Raw genomic sequence first — 17,179 nt, 5'->3', positions numbered from 1 at the left:
GATATGACAGCCCAGTTTCACTTCACCTTGTTGGAGTATGAGGGGATGTAGCTACAACCGCCATTTTGTGCTTCCGCTCTTTTTCCATTTTTCTGAGGTTAGTCCTCATCATTGCCAAGTGGTGCGCTGAATATGTTGATAATACTTTAGGAGGATCTGCATGAAATACTCCTCGCCTCTGTGACATTTTATTTATTTAAACGCTTCATTCTATTTCTTCAAGTGATTTACCTGTTCATTTTGTGATGGTATCAAAATAGACTCTGGTTATTTAAAGGCTCCTATCTTATATCTTCATTAAATACTCTATTTTTGTGGTCTTGCTCAGCTGTACATTTTTTTTCCAGATCTCTCCTTTCCACAAGACATTTTCATTGTTTATATTGGCCTTCTGGACTTTTTACAACACAATTTGATGGGCAGATTAAAGGGTACCCCTCTCACTGGTCCGAAACCAAGGCGTATTTTCATTAAAAACTCAACTATATTTTCTGAACTCTCTAAGTTGGAGACGTCAGGGGTCTTTGATATAGACCAGTGCAACGCAGTTATGGAGCCCTCGCAAATAGCAACAGGAAAGGCCAATGTGAAGCGTTTAAAAAAAGACCCTCCTTCACCACCCAAACTGGCCTCTCCTGTCTCGATGGAGATAATACTTCAGGAGATAAGAGCTCTCAGACCTTTTGTTGAGGAAACTAACACCAAATTGCAGATCCTTTCAGACAATTGGTCGCAGCTGGACGCTAGGCTCACAACAGTGGAGCATACTGTAACGTCTTTTCAGGATACCACCAAGTGCGTTACCTCTTACACTCTCAAATCTCATCCCTACAAAAGCAGGTTGAGGATCTTGAAAATCGAAATAGGGGAAATAACTTACGCATTTATAATTTGGCAGAGGGTCTTGAAGGTACAGATCCCATTGCCTTCTTTACATCTTTTCTTCCTAAGGTTCTCCATTTGCCAGAAGGAACTGTATTAAACATACAACGCGCATTCATAGACTGGGTCACATTGCTAAAATGAATTCACCTTCACAGAGGCCAAGAGGGGTCATTTTGTACTTTTTGGAGTATACTGATTTGTTAAAGGTTTTGGCAGCTGCCAGAGCTATCCAAAAAATCTCTTGGTCTGGTGCTACATTATTTTTTGCGCAGGATTACTCAAAAGTCACTGCATCGAGACGCAAAGCCTTCCTGAACATGAGACCATCTCTCCGCTCCATGGGTGCCAGATACGGTCTCTTTCACCCTTGCTTGTTTAAAGTCACCTACAACAACAAAACTACTTCTTATGATGATCCTGTGCAGCTACAAAGCTTTATTAATGCACACATGTCAGATCTTATGGATTCTTCAAGAACATCCTCTTCACATGTTACTGAACTCACTTGAGCCGCAACTTTAATTTGTTGATATATACTTTTCCTATTTATTGCAGGACTTATGCTGTTTTTGTATCTCTGTTGGTTCTTACATTATAGTATTATCTTAGGCGTTGTTCATTATTATTACGAGACACAATCTCATATCCGACTTTGTTTATAATTGATACCACAGTTAATCTGATCATCTCCTTTCTTTTTTGTTTCCACAGTCACATTTGTATTTTGGCGTGTTCCCTCCCCGGTCCGATCTAGTCCTCGCTGGACGTCCCGTCTGCTTTTTGTGCTTCCACCTACCCCTCCATTCCCTGCTCCCTTCGTGTAGGTATGTCTTTCGTTTTGTCTTTTTTTTTTCTTGTTTTTATCGTCTGATTCCATCATTTCCAGCGTTCTTCCCTTTTTTCTTATTTCTCCTCTGTTTTATGTAATGCACTATGTTTTCTTACCTCGCTCTTTTACCATCTATTCTTTCCAAATGTCTTATCTTGTATGACTATTGTCTTTCTTCATTTCATTATTTGTTTATTTTTTGCCTATACTTCTCAACGCTGTGAACCTTTCTATCTTCTTCCTCTCTCCGTTCTCTCTTATAATACTTATCGTTGTTTTGGCTCTGAATTGGACTTTGCTGTTTCAAGGTTGGAGCTTCCCATTTCTGATTTTTTCACCTCTCCCTCTTTTGGCTTCATGTTCTTTATATTTCTCATTGTCCTAAACTTATTTTACTCTCTTTTCTTTTTTCTCTTTTTCCTAATATTATGCATTGTTTTTGCACTGTATTGGACTTTTGCATTATTGAATTGGATCAATGTTTCTCTTTATTTTTTTTTTATTTTGTTGTTTCGATCACTCTACTTTAATGCCCCATGTACCTTAAGTTAGTTTCATGGAACATTAGGGGTTTAAATTCTCCTATCAAGAGACTTACAGGCACGTGCATCAGAGGAAAAACCGGTCGCAAACGGGCAGATTCTCAGAATCTGCCCCTTTGCGACCGGTATTTTTGCATTTGGGGTGCATCATCCCAAATGCAAAAATCGCAATTTAAGGAATCTCTAAATTGCGATTACTTAAATTGCGATTGCATTTAAGGAATCCCAAATTGAGATTCCTTAAATGCAATGCATTAAAGTAAAAAAATTAGCGATTTCGCTAATAGGGGGAGCAAATTACCATGAAGTTGAACTTCATGGTAATTTGCAAAAACTTTGAAAAATGCACTTTTGTGCATTTTTCAAAGTTTCATGTTGCGCACACACATGCCCTTAGGGCATGTGTGTGTGCCACATATGTGCACAGATCATTTTCAGGGGTGCAATAGGGTGTTATTTTGACACCCTTGCACCCTTGAAATTGCATGAGCAATTTGCGAGTACCTACTGGTACTCGCAAATTGCTCATGCAATCTCCAATTCATTCCTATGGGCCTGGACACCTATAGGAAAGAATGGGATGGCTTTCCTTAATTGCGACTCGCAATTTGCGAGTTGCAATTAAGGAATGTGTAGGAATCGCTATTTTTATAGCGATTCCTACATGCATAGGCTTTTGCAATTCCTTAATTGCGATTCCTTAATAATCACAATTAAGGAATCGCAATAGCCTACGTTGATGCATGTGCCAGAAAGAGTTTTATCACACCTGGCTAAGTTGAATGCTGATATTGTTTTCTTGCAGGAAACCCACCTTACAGATATTGAATCTTTAAAATTGAAAAGAGGTTGGGTGGGTGAGGCCTATTTTTCCCCAGGTGATGGTAAGTGAAATGGGGTGGTGATACTTTGCCGTAAATCTTTACCAGTTACATTGCTATCACAAGAATCAGATGATGAAGGGAGATGGCTCATTGTTAAACTTTCACTAAAAGGTGTTCCAGTTTCTCTTCTTAATGTATATGCTCCTACAGGTGGAAATACTTCCTTTTGGCCTGCTTTGGCAAAGCATATCTCTCAATGTATTGATGATAATTTTATTTTGGCAGGAGATTGCAACCAGGTGTTTGACCCCTTTTTAGATAGATGCTCAAAAGTATCTTTCGTACCAAACAAATCACATAAGTCTTTCATTCATACTATTCATCAACACAAATTGCTTGACGCTTGGCGTCTTTGTAACCCAACCACTAGAGAGTACTCCTTTTACTCCTCAACCCATCATACCCAATCAAGACTTGACTACATTTTTGTTTCTCATAATATCTCACAATCCCTCATCCATGCAGATCTTGACCCCATAGTCTTATCGTATCATGCACCGGTTTCTATTAGCTTTGACATACTCCCCAAGATTAATACCCCTAGAAGATGGCGTTTTAATAATGCACTCCTTTTAGATTCCAAATTCACGACAGCTTTCGCCTCGTTCACTACAGACTACTTTGAAAGGAATACAACAGACTCCTTAACTCCCGCAATCATATGGGATGCCTTTAAGGCATCAGCAAGAGATTTCATTTTAAATTTTGTGGCGGCGAAGCGTAGAGCTTTGCGTACATTTACTAATGATCTTCTTCAAGACATTAAGGCGTTATAACATTCAAACTACACATCACATTCAGAAGAATGTTTAAGGACTCTTTTTAATGCTAAGTTCAAGTTTAACAAAAAATCAACTGAAGATGCCTCACTTTATTTATTAAAATCCAGTGCAAAATTTTATGGAGGCAAAAAAAGGCAGGGAAAATTTTAGCCAATTACTTAAAAATTTGCCAAAACAGATTAAACATTGAATCTATCTTCGATGAGCAATCAGTTTTAAAATTTAAAGACGCTGAAATTTTGCATGAATTTTCTCTCTTTTATAAATCCTTATACTCATCCGAAACCCAACCTACAGAACTTTTACTATCACAATTTTTCTCTAATATTCAAAAGCCTCAACAAACTTCTTTGGATCTCTCCCCCTTAGAAGTAGACTTTTCCCAACATGAACTTCTAAAAGCCCTTCAGAATCTTATAAAGGATAAAGCTCCCGATTCGGATGGATTCACTGTTGAATTTTATTCTCATTTTTCTACACTTTTAATACCTAAACTACATTCACTTATACATTTCTTTTGTACTTCAAAAAACTCTTCTGGATCGTTTACAGAAGCTCACATTTGTTTGATTCCTAAAGCAGGGAAAGACTCTAAATATTGTAAAAACTATAGACCTATTTCGCTGGTCAATATTGACTATAACATTTTCTATAAAGCTTTAGCTTTTCGTCTTGACTCTTACCTCCCAAAATTACTAGGTAAGGAACAATCCGGCTTTGTTAAAGGACGAGTTATCACAGACAGCACTGGCCTCTTTTTCGATATCTTATCTAAATCTTCGTATCTCGACCATCCTTTGGCGGCAATTGCATTGGACGCCGAAAAGGCTTTTGATAGAGTTGAGTGGAAGTATTTATTTTATACCCTTAAATGGTTTGGTTTTGGCCCTAATTTTATAAATTTATTATCCTTTTTATACTCTAATCCACGCCCAGCAATATGTGCTAATGGCTTAATATCCTCATTTTTTGACTTGAGCAGAGGGGTGCGCCAGGGTTGTCCTCTTTCTCCTTTCCTTTTAAATCTGGCTCTAGAGCCTTTTTTATCCAAATTACATCAAAACCTGAATATTTATGGGTTCCAAACACCCAATGTTCTTGTCAAACTCGCAGCCTATGCTGATGACATTCTCCTTTTTCTGTCTAAGCCAAAAGAATCAGTTCCAGCTTTTTTAAAGGTGGTGAATTCGTACTTATTTCTGGATACAAATTAAATAATGATAAGTGCGAAATATTACCTCTAAGAAAACATACTTTTAGTTCACATTTTCAAAACTCTCCATTTAAATGGAGTCCCAATCATATTAAATACTTGGGTTTACATTTTACACCCTCAATCTCAGAAACAGTAACTTTGTGCATGAATAAATGCCTTCAAAAGATCACAGAATTGACTTCTAAATTGCATCCCCTTTATCTGTCTTGGTGGGGTCGTTTAGATACCATAAAGATGATGTTATTGCCCATAGTATTATACACTATTTCGAATACCCATTACTTCCAAATTACTTAAAAATATTAATTCAATTTTATCCTCTTTCTTATGGAATAATAAGAAATCTCGAATGTCTCTATCAAAATTAATCCGTCCTAAAACAGAGGGGGGTGTTAACTTTCCAGACTTCCAGGCTTATCATAAAGCTTTCTTACTGCGTCAGGCCTCTTTGTGGTTGCTTGACTCTGCAGGCGATTCCCCTCTCTGGACTTCCATTGAGCGCTTGTTTATGTCTCCTTACTCATTTTGTGAATATCTTTCTTTCTCACGTAAACCATAGTCCATTTCCACTCCTGTATTACAGTATACTTCCAAATGACGTGATATACCTTCTCAAACTACTCTCAATTCTAATGATTCTTTCTTGAATTCCCCAATCTGGCATAATAAAAACTTATTAATTCATAATAGACCCTTTTATTGGAGGACTTGGAGAGAGAGGGGTTTGCTATGGATTCATCAATTATTCTTAAATTCAGAATTCATCCCTTTTGTTACACTTAGGCAGATATTCAACTTACCGACTTCCTTTTTACATAAATATAATATACTTAAGCAAGCTGTATTAGAAGTATATTCCTGTATCCCTGACGTGTCTATTTCCTCTAATAACTCAGAGCCCTCTTTACGACTTCATGCCCTTTTAATGACCAACCCGAAAGCCTCTACTATTTACAAATACTTACAAGGCATTAACTTTGATAGACAGAAAACAAAAACTGAAGAGGCCTGGGAAAAAGACTTTGCGGTATGCTGGTCACTCTCATTTTGGATAGCAATCTGGTCTAAAATCCGTAAAGCCTCTAGAGCAGCAAATACCACACAAACACTATTCTTTGTTTATAACAGACTTTTATTCACGCCAGCCATTTTATGTAAACACTTTCCAGCCACCCCGGACACATGTTGGTCATGCCTCTCGCCCAATGCTGACTTGTTTCATATGTTATTCATGTGTCCACAAGTGCAAACTTTTTGGAAGCACGTAAGGTCACAAATTAACTTGATATATAAAACTGCATATCCTTTTTCTGTTATTCAACTTTTTTGGGTAGTATCTCTTCTATCTGGGATGGGGTTTCACTTAATGTCAAGATTATCGACTTATTATTGGCAATTGCTTTTCAACAAATTACTGTTAATTGGAAAGACTTCTTGAAGATTTCATATAGAGCTTGGTGGTACACTGTCTGTCATAATCATAGGCTGGATACTGCCTTGTATACCCACCCCAAATGGCTACAAAGCGTATTGATTTGTGGTCACCTGTTACGACATTGATTGATGACAGTGCCAGGAGGTGTTCTTTGCCTAATCCATTTCAAGAGGAGGTTCCCAAACCACCCTGACTTCCCTACTAGTTCCATAAGTTTCTTTGATACTTCTTACAGTGCATATCTGTTTTATTTAGTGTATATTGTTTTCTATTATGTTTCACTTTCTTTGCTTGTAAAAAACACGATTGAAATGTGAGGTGGTACATTCTACAGTGTATATTTTGTATGTTCACCTTGATTTCTTTTCAATAAAACTATTTGAAACTTAAAAAAAAAAATGATTAGGAGCTTAGGGGCTGATTACTAGTTTGGCGGTCTTCTGTCTTCAGGACACGTGGTGGAGCAGCGTTGGCGGTCCACCGGTTTGCCTATTATGACATTCACCATTATATCGGCAGTGGGCCACCGCAAGCGCCAGGGAACTGTCGTTCCCTGGCAGTGGCGCAGCTGTGCCATAACGCAATAAGCTGAACAGGGACTGGTGCACTCCCACTCAGCATATTAGGAGTTCCTGCCCTGACTGTCATTTCATGGCAGAGCCATGCCATGAAAAGGCTGGTGTTGCAGGAACAAAGACCCGCCATAAGGATACATTCATGGGGACTTTGTCTGTATCCCCACAAAGGTCCAGCATGGCATGGATGTTTACATCCAGCCGTGCTGGGACTATTTTGCCTTTCCCATTGTGGTGCCTGTTTTCTAGGCACTGCCATGGGAAGAGAAATGGACCGCCCGCCGAACTCTTTCTTTTCGTAATATGGCGGGCAGCTCTTGAGGAAGTTTGGCTCAGCTGTTCACACGGAGAGCGTGAAACTCGTAATCAGGCCCTAAGTTTTGAACAAACTTGAATTCATTTTAAAGAAAGCATACTAATAAATGACTGGTGAATGATATCCCTCTAAAGTGAAGTGTAATAATGTTTTACACATATAATGAAAGTTGAAACAGAGCCAGTTGCTAAAAGACAAATACACAAATCAAATGCCCTGTGTTGAAAACTTGTTTACAATCTACACATAGTTAACAGAATAAGTGGTGCCTTTTACAAGAAAACTGCATTGGTCTTTTGGGGGAAAGTACATGCAGTAGCTGGAGTTCCAGTTTCTCTTAATACTTGTTTGTGCTTTGGTAGAGCACAGTACTGAAATGAAACAGACAAGGTGCTCCCCTTTGTCCATGTTAAGGCCCTTCCCAGGTAAACAAAGTCAACAGTGAGGCAAGACTGGGTGGGTATAGCTGGGTCTGTTCAGCCTGGTAGTGACAAGTAGCCTATTTGTTTTTCACTATTGTAAGGCCTACTCCTCTCATAGGCTAGCATTGGGAATTCCCTTATATATTTTTGGAACTGGACTGGACTGGAACAAAATCACCACCGACCAACTCTTCACATCGCTTAACCAAAACCCCCCTGCCATATCATCGGACCCAAACCAAGCTGCCACCAAACTCACACAATGGATCACCCACAGCGCGAACGTATTAGCACCCTTGAAAAACCATCAGATCAAACATGGTAGCAAAAAGGCCCCATGGTTCAACGATGACCTTAAGAAATCCAAGAAATTATGTCGCACCCTCGAGAAAACCTGGAGAAAAAACCCAAAATCTGACAATCTGAACACCTTCAAGGACGCCACCCGCAAACACCACCAATTGATCCGATCCACCAAGAAATCAGCATTCAAGGATCGACTCGACAACAACGCCCACAACAGCAAGGAACTATTCAACATCGTCAAAGAATTTACCAACCCCACCGCCGGCACTAACGACATCACTTCCTCCCAAGACCTCTGCGACTCTTTATCCTCTTTCTTCCACAACAAAATCGTCGACATACATAACAGCTTTGAAAACCAGCCCGATGAACAGCCCACTCCACCCACATCTGAACTAAAACAACTCTCTCACAACCTTCTCGCCTGGAACACAATCACCACTGAAGACACCATCCGCCTGATGAACTCCATTCACTCAGGATCGCCAACCGACCCATGTCCCCACCACATCTTCAACAAAGCAGACTCCATCATCGCACCCCATCTCCGCGATGTCATCAACTGTTCCTTCAACTCCGCTACCTTCCCGGAAAGCTGGAAACATGCCGAACTCAGCGCCCTTCTGAAGAAACCCACAGCAGACCCCTCTGAACTTAAAAACTACCGCCCCATCTCACTCCTCCCATTCCCTGCCAAAGTCATTGAGAAAGCCGTCAATAGTCAGCTCGCCGCCTTCCTTGAATCCAACAATTCCCTCGATCCTTCACAATCCGGCTTCCGAGCCAAACACAGCACCGAAACGGCCCTCATCGCAGCTACAGACGACATTCGAACGCTACTGGACAACGGAGAAACAGTTGCCCTCATCCTACTCGACCTCTCCGCCGCCTTCGACACAGTATGTCATAGCACACTCATAAAACGCCTCAACAACGTCGGAATACAAGGAAAAGCATTGGATTGGATCATCTCGTTCCTCGCCGGAAGAACCCAGAGAGTCCGCCTCCCCCCATTCAAATCAGAGGCCACCGAAGTCATCTGTGGTGTACCACAAGGATCTTCTATCAGCCCCACCCTCTTCAACGTATACATGAGTCCCCTCACACCCATCGCGCGCCAACACAACCTCAACATCATCTCCTACGCAGACGACACCCAGCTGATCCTCTCCCTCACCAAAAACCCAAACACCGCCAAAACCAATCTTCACGAAGGAATGAAAGAAGTAGCCGAATGGATGAAGAATAGCCGTTTAAAACTTAACTCGGACAAAATGGAAGTCCTCATCTTAGGATCTTCCCCCTCTGCCTGGGACGAGTCATGGTGGCCACCGGCCCTGGGTACAGCACCCATACCTACAGATCACGCACGTAACCTGGGCTTCATCCTAGACGCCTCCCTCTCGATGACCAGACAAGTCAACTCTGTCTCATCTTCATGCTTCAACATCCTACGCATGCTCAAAAAAATCTTTCGCTGGATCCCCACCGAAACAAGAAAGATAGTCACCCATGCACTGGTCACCAGCCGACTGGATTATGGAAACACCCTTTATGCCGGAACCACAGCCAAACTACAGAAAAAACTACAACGTATCCAAAACGCCTCAGCCAGACTCATACTGGACATTCCCCATCATGCTCACATCTCCGGTCACCTGAGGGATCTCCACTGGCTCCCCGTCAACAAGAGAATAACGTTCCGTCTCCTCACCCACGCACACAAGGCCCTCTACGACCTAGGACCCGAATGCCTCAACACACGACTGTCCTTCTACACACCCACCCGCCAACTACGATCATCCAATCAAGCCCTCACCGTAATTCCACGCATCCACAGATCCACCATGGGAGGAAGATCCTTCTCCTACTTAGCGGCCAAAACTTGGAATTCGCTCCCCACTTACCTCCGCCTTACACAGAACCACCTCTCCTTCAGAAAGCAACTAAAAACCTGGCTATTCGATAAGTAATGCACCCACCCTCCCTCAAGCGCCTTGAGACCCTCTGGGTGAGTAGTGCGCTATACAAATTCCCGAACTTGAACTTGAACTTGAACTTTTAAGTCATTAGTCCTAATCTGAAAGGAGTAGCGTTGCCATGTTTGGTATGTTTTGAATAGTGGTGATAAATTCTGCTACTTGTGTAGGTGGGTTTTACACTACTATTTTAGAAACAACACTTTTAGAAAGTGGGCATTTCTCTGTGCTTATGACTCTGAGGCATGGGCTGCTGCCTTCGGTTTTTCACAGTGAAGTGTGTGGTGAACGCTTTGTACTTCCCAGGTGACTCTGACATAAGCACCTCTGAAGGAGTCTAGAACTAGGGGACTGGGAGGATCAGCACCTGCCCGATCTCCTCCTGAGCCTAGTGTTCTGGTTGCACCTCTCTCAGGGAATCGTTCTTCCTTGTAGCCATGTCTGAGTCTGAATAGGTGCCAGATCATCTTAAAGCCCTTTGGTGTAGAAGCATCACCTGAGCAATGCCTGGCCTCACCCTCTACTCTGCGAGGGAGGTCGCTACTCCCAGCATTCTAGGCTCCATTTGGACCTGCATGACCTGGTGCAGTTCCTTCACTCGGCCTGGTGCTGGAGGTCATTGGCTGCTTGCCCCAACACCACATCTTCATCTGAGGAAGTCTGGAAGTTTAACAGGTCCATGCCGCCCCTGTAAGCGGACTTCGCTCCTCACAGACCACTGAACGAGGGAAACTCATTGAGCACTGTCCTGTCTGGGTTGTGATCAACATCGGACCTCCTCAGGTACTGTGGGGGAGGTACTGACATCACACACTCCTACACGGGTGGCCCTGCTCTGGAACCAGAGCTAAGTTTCACGGGGTGGAGGCAGCTGCATCACCCGCTTACGGGCAGCTGCACAGTGATTACCCTGTATGCCCAACTAAGTTCAGCAGCATGTGCTCCCTCTTTTGCACATACCTTGGGGGCATTGGTTCACTTACTGGTTCTTTGTCTTGTAGGGTAGACCCCACACGGAGACCCAGTTCGCTAATGGGAAGGAAGACACAGGTCCCAATGCCCTTGAGGGCTTCTTGTTACTGATGCCCTTATCGTAAAATGTGGTGATATTTCAACTCATAGTGATGCCTGGTAATTGATGTGCCTGTTCCTACTATCACTATTGCATTTCATGCTCTGATGTTCCAATGTATGTCGTTTTGATCCTTGAACTGTCAGGATAACGAGTATTACTTCAGGATTTGCATAATATGCTCAGAATTTATGATTCATGTTGTTTTGGTCTCTATGTTATGTACAATATGCTATGTGTTTTTATATAATCCTGTGTGGAGTCACTTTTGTAGTGCATTCGATGTGTTCCTGTGTGAGTGTGTTGTTCAAACTCTTTGTACATTGACTCCAATAATAAGGCTGACTGTTCTGCGCTAGGCTACCAGAAGGTGCGCACAGGTTATCTTAGGTGAGTAACTTACTTGCCCTGACTAGAGTGATGGGTTCTGCCTGGCTTATATATGTAGGAGAGTAGGATCTGCTTCACATGTTTACCCCCACTTTTTGCTGGTGTTTCACTGTGTTTTTACTTTAGTGTGGTTGGGATCCTGCTATTCAGGGCCCCAGCCTAGCTGCTTCCTCTCTAAAATGATTCCATGTACTTTAGGTACATTGCAGATTGGATCTGAGGTGCCCTTATAAGTCCCTAGTATATGGTATACTATGTACCCAGGGCATAGGTACCCCAGAGGCTTACCAGGGGCTGAAGCATGTATTATGCCACCCCTGGAAAGCCACCTAAAATGACACCACAGGTCTGCTACTGCAGCCTGAGTAAGGTGGTACATGCACCCCCTACTCAGATATAGGTTCACTATATCTCACCATATACTGCACATACAAACCTATCAGTCACCCCTATGGCAGGCCTTATCAAAACTGACGGCAGGGTGCTTGGTTATATGTGAGGGGGTGCCCAGGCATTAGCTGAGCCCCTCTGCAGCCTTCGGAATCTCTTCTCCGGGGTTGCCAGTATTGCAGCCTGACCATATACTCTTAAGTGCATTATAACCAAACGGTAAATGCTAACTTTGGACTGGATGCACAGAAACATGTCATGTTTGGTGTCAAACACCTTGGCATCATACCCCCACACCAGTAACTGGTGTGGGAGTATGATCCCAACCTTCTAGATGGAGAGACATGACAGCACTGGTATACCCGGTAGAACCTTAATAGAGCCCTGGCATCACAAAATGGATGCTGCAGCCACAGCCACGGGTCTGGCCTCCTGCTGCTGACCGAAAATCCGACAGGGGAAGCCTGGACAATAGGTTTCCTGTCACAGGGAGGTTCAACCACCTCCCAGACAGGCTTTTGTGTATTGCAGCTGGGTGGGAGCATTCTCTGAGTGCTTTGAGGTCCTGCACTGGGGGCACATTTGGTGTCCCTATGCATAGTCCAGCTCAGACCAGTTCAGGGGCTTCGAGCCCCTGCTCTGGCGCGAAACTGGACAAAGGAAGTGAGTGTAACCACCCCTCTTTCCAAACCCTCCCATAGGTGGGTCCCCAGAGCTAGTCCAACCCTTCCCTTAGATATAAGTAACAAACCTCTGTAACCAGAATTTTAGATTACCCTGGACGAAACTCTGAAGCCAAATCCTGGACCTTCGACTCCCTGCTCAAGACCAGAGGACTGAAGAAATCTCCCTTGGGGTCAAGGAGTGACTCTCCTGCTTGGCAGGCACCAAAGAAGCAATTTACTGGTCTGCATTATTGAAGCTCCCGCCGGACTCCAAAGTATTTGCAGCCCTGGAAGAGGATTTCCAGACATCTCAGAGGCTAACCCGAGTCCCCAGCAAAGCTGAGACCTGCAGCCCTCGTGAGTAGCATGGAACCAGAACTCCTGGTCACCGTGGACTTTTGCAAGTGCATTGACTTCTCGACGCCTCTTGAAGTTGTGCTTGGGCTAACTCGTAGCCCCCACCTCGAGCACTGAATCTACTGAAGATTGTTAGCCTGGTCATTCCGAGTGACCCATGGGCTGCCATTTTGTGTTTCATCTTGAGGTCCCTTTGCGATCCCCGGTCCATTGACTGGTGGGTCCCTGAGGGGGTAACTTTGTATTTCCTTGGGCTTCCCTGGTTGCTCCAGACATGCCCTGACTTCCAACCAAGTAGTGTGTCCCACAGACCTTGCTGGTCTGCACAGAAGCATCTTTCTTGTTTCTGCGTGGGTTGCTGTTGCCAAGGCTTGTTGTGTCCAATCTGGGCACAGGTGCTGCAGCACTCGACATCCTTTGTGGAGCAGCTCGAATCCAGCTCCTGGTTATCCTCGACACCTCCTGGTTCTCATGGCTGAAGAGTCAAGCTTCACCTCTTTCACCCGAAATCACCCGACATCGGTGGGCATCTGCTCATCGCCTTCCTGGTCACTGGCTAGTGACTCAGACTCTGTCCCCTCTGCTTTCAGGTTCTTCTCATCTTCAATCCAGGCTTGGATTTCTTCGGACACTTCGCATCTTCACGGCTGCAACACTTCTTCGCCAGCTCCCATTGAAATCGACGATGCGACCGGACACCAAAAGACACCTATGCACCCGGCTTCCCTGGGTAATGTAACTCGATTACTCCGGTGCTCCCGTGGTTGCTAGCTCCAGAACTTCCTAAGTCTAAAAGGGTTTGGTCCTGACTCATTTCTAAGTGTCCCTAATCTTTAAAAATCTAACCGAGACTTTCCTCATAGAAGCTAACGGGAGCTCGCGGCTGTGTTGACACACTGCACACGGCCCCCATGGGTCCCCTGTGTCACTACCTTGGGTGGTTCCTTGGGGTCCCAGCGATTCTACAGGCTCTAGGTCTTGTGTCTAGTTAAGTCGTGGTTCTTATACCACTATTTTTGTATATGGTTTGGCTCGCCCCTAAGGCTTGACGTGTATTTGTGCTATTTCACTGTGATTATTGAAGTTTAACTTATGTGTTTTGACCTCTAGTCTCATAAAGAGACTAGGAGGGTGTGTTTAGTAATAAATACATATATTTTATATATATACCTGGTGTGGATATCTTTCATTTAGTGACTCAAGAGATTATAGACTGGTAAATTAAGCTGCTTTACATTCCTTCAAGACTTAGCCTGAAGGCTGCTCTCCATAGCTACCACTAGGATAGCTTTCAATAAAGGTTGTCTTTAACCTATAACCAATAAGGGGTTGTTTGGACTGATACAAGGTGCCCACTATAACTAGTGGACAGCATATATCAGGGCAACTTCTCACATTGGTGTGCAGCGTGTGGGATTCCAGCTTGCTATTGTTTTACCAGATAATCTCAATTGAGTAACTAACTGAAAACCACTAAAGGTACCTTAGGTACATATAATACAAGCTTTAGAATACAGTAAGTTCTACTGAACTTAGAGTTGTGTGTTAAGGGATAGCACACCCTTTCTACAACTCAAGAGAGTTTAGTAGGCCACACTAGAGTCAGTAGTGCAATACACCACACCACACTAGTAATGTCTTCAAGGCCAGGAACCAGTAGGTCCTTGCCAGAAGCCAATGGGCTTCAAGATTCCCAGTATGATAAACTCCCATTCATGGAATTGAGAGCATTGTGTACAACTAGGAAACTAAAGACAGGCAAAAGCCCAACCACCCAGCATCTGAAGGGTTAGGCAGAGTGGGTGGGACAGCACCTGAGGAAAGGCCTTGGGGTGTAACTGCCCATGACCTGACCTCTGAGGCTGGCCAGGCAGATAACAATGATCTGGACCTGGAAAATCCAATTCCCGTAGACAGTGATGGAGAGGACCATAATGGGCCCCTCTTTGTCCCTCCTGGGAGAGTTGGTGGTGGGCCAAGAAGCTCAAGATCTCCCTCAGTGGTGTCTAACCATTCTAACTCATCTAAAGGGACCACAATCTCCTCTCATAGGAGAGACACCTCTCAGGAGAGAAGGGAGAGACTGCTTATGTATGAGGAAGCTTAGCTTGAAATCAGAAGAAAGCAGGTAGCCCTAGATAGGGGGTCCTAGAGCTCTACAGAGCTAGAAAAAAGATGGGACTAGAGTCCCATGGTGGCAGCAACATCCCTAGAGATAGGGAAAGGTCTCATGACCATAGAAACTTGAATAGGATGGTCCCTCCCTACCAAAGTGGGGATGACATCCACAAATGGATAACTGCACTGGAAAGGGCCTGTAACGTACAAAGGGTCCCCAGGAGCAGTGGGCAGCAATCTTATTGCTCTCCTTTGCAGACAAAGGTAGAGATAAACTCCTCACTGTTAGAGAGGAGGAGTCAGATGATTACAACAGTCTGAAGAGTGCCTTAATTGATATCAATCCCTTTACAGTGGTTGCCAGATTGTGGAGGACATAAATCTTCAAAAGGAAAAACAAGCTTCATATCATGAGAAAAAATAAAAAATTTGCGAACATTCGTGACAAGAATTTTCAATTCTATTAAGGACTACGGAGGCGAGGATTATGCTTCTCAATCTTTACTAGAAGCTCACAGCAGCCAATAAAAACAGAGATAAAAACCACGTGGCAACCATAGAGTCCCGTCCATATAAGGTCCCTGTCAGCACATATTATTATTATTATGTGTTCTTATATAGCGCTCAACTTACCCTTGGGCATCTTGACGCTTGCATTGGGAACCCATCCTGGTTTTTCCCTGTGAGATAACCCATACTGGGCATCCCCAAGGTGAAAGCCAGGCATCCCGCCGCGGGGGGGCCGTTGTGGAGATTAAGCAAGCTTGTTGCCCAGAGCTGCATAGTGTGAACTCGTGCTTAGAGTGGGCACCGAAGCGAGAATTATTGAGTCCGTGGACAATTGGGCTCCAGACCCTGCCACGTCGGGAATTGAACCCTGGTCCCGGGTCTGACCTCTGCTTCAGGGTATGCCTCCTCTAACCAGTGAGCTACACTTCTCCACTTTTCCACTTCTCCATAGAGTCCTCTTTCTTTGTAACAGTAGAAAAAGTCCAATCACGACCTTGTCTTGAGGATCACCGATAGCCAGGGCCTTCTTCAACCAACGAACTGTGCGCCCAACGGGGCCGAACTTCTCACTGGATCCCGATCCATATAACTCGCTTGAGAGCGGAACAATGAACTGCGAAGCGTCCAATCAAACCATAGCCGGGGTTACTTGCTGTCAGTACCTGAAAGAAAGGAAACACCCCGTAAAAGCCACTTGAGAGTGCTTGTAACAACAGCAGTACATCACGAATACTTAGGGTGGGAAAATACACAAAGCAATGCAATCCATAGCATGATCAAATCAATAAATCATCATAACAGCAAATGCAACTATGAAATCCATAACATTACACCAGACATTGTGTATCTCCGGGTGGGATAATCCTCGCCTCCGTAGTCCTTAATAGAATTGAAAATTCTTGTCACGAATGTTCGCAAATTTTTAATTCTATGTCAGGACCGGAGGCTCCGATTATGCTTGTTCAAAGCTGAGCCACCATCATTGAAGCAACATTGACAATAGGCTTATAGTAAAACGTTTTAAAAGTAGTTTGGGCTCCAAATTTGGAGATATCAATCCCTGACTCGCCCATGAGCCAACGCATCCATCGCGATAAGGTAGCTGGAGTCACTGGGCGAAACGGCTTCTGCAAAGCAATAAGCAACTGTCCTTGAATATTAGCACGAAATTCCTCAGTACTTACTTCGTAATCTTTAATACATTGCACCACACACAGTTTAGGATTATTAGGAAAACTCGGGTACGTGACTGAAGCAGTGTTCCACTTCGTTCTCCTGGACAAAGTGAATGTCACCCCCTCCGGGGTAAATCTACGCCCCGCCAAATCAAGCGCTCGGACGTCAGAAACCCGTTTGCAAGAAACGAGACATAAGAGCATAGTCAGCTTGGCCGATAGTTGCTTACGCGACAAGAACCTGTTGGATGGCCAGGATTATAAGAATCTAAGGACAAGAGAGACATCCCACAGGTGAGAGTACTTTGGGCAAGGGGGTTTTGCCATCCTG

Source organism: Triturus cristatus, chromosome 5_1, assembly GCF_964204655.1.
Source record: "Triturus cristatus chromosome 5_1, aTriCri1.1, whole genome shotgun sequence".
Taxonomy (NCBI): Eukaryota; Metazoa; Chordata; class Amphibia; order Caudata; family Salamandridae; genus Triturus; species Triturus cristatus.
This window is presented reverse-complemented; position numbering follows the sequence as displayed.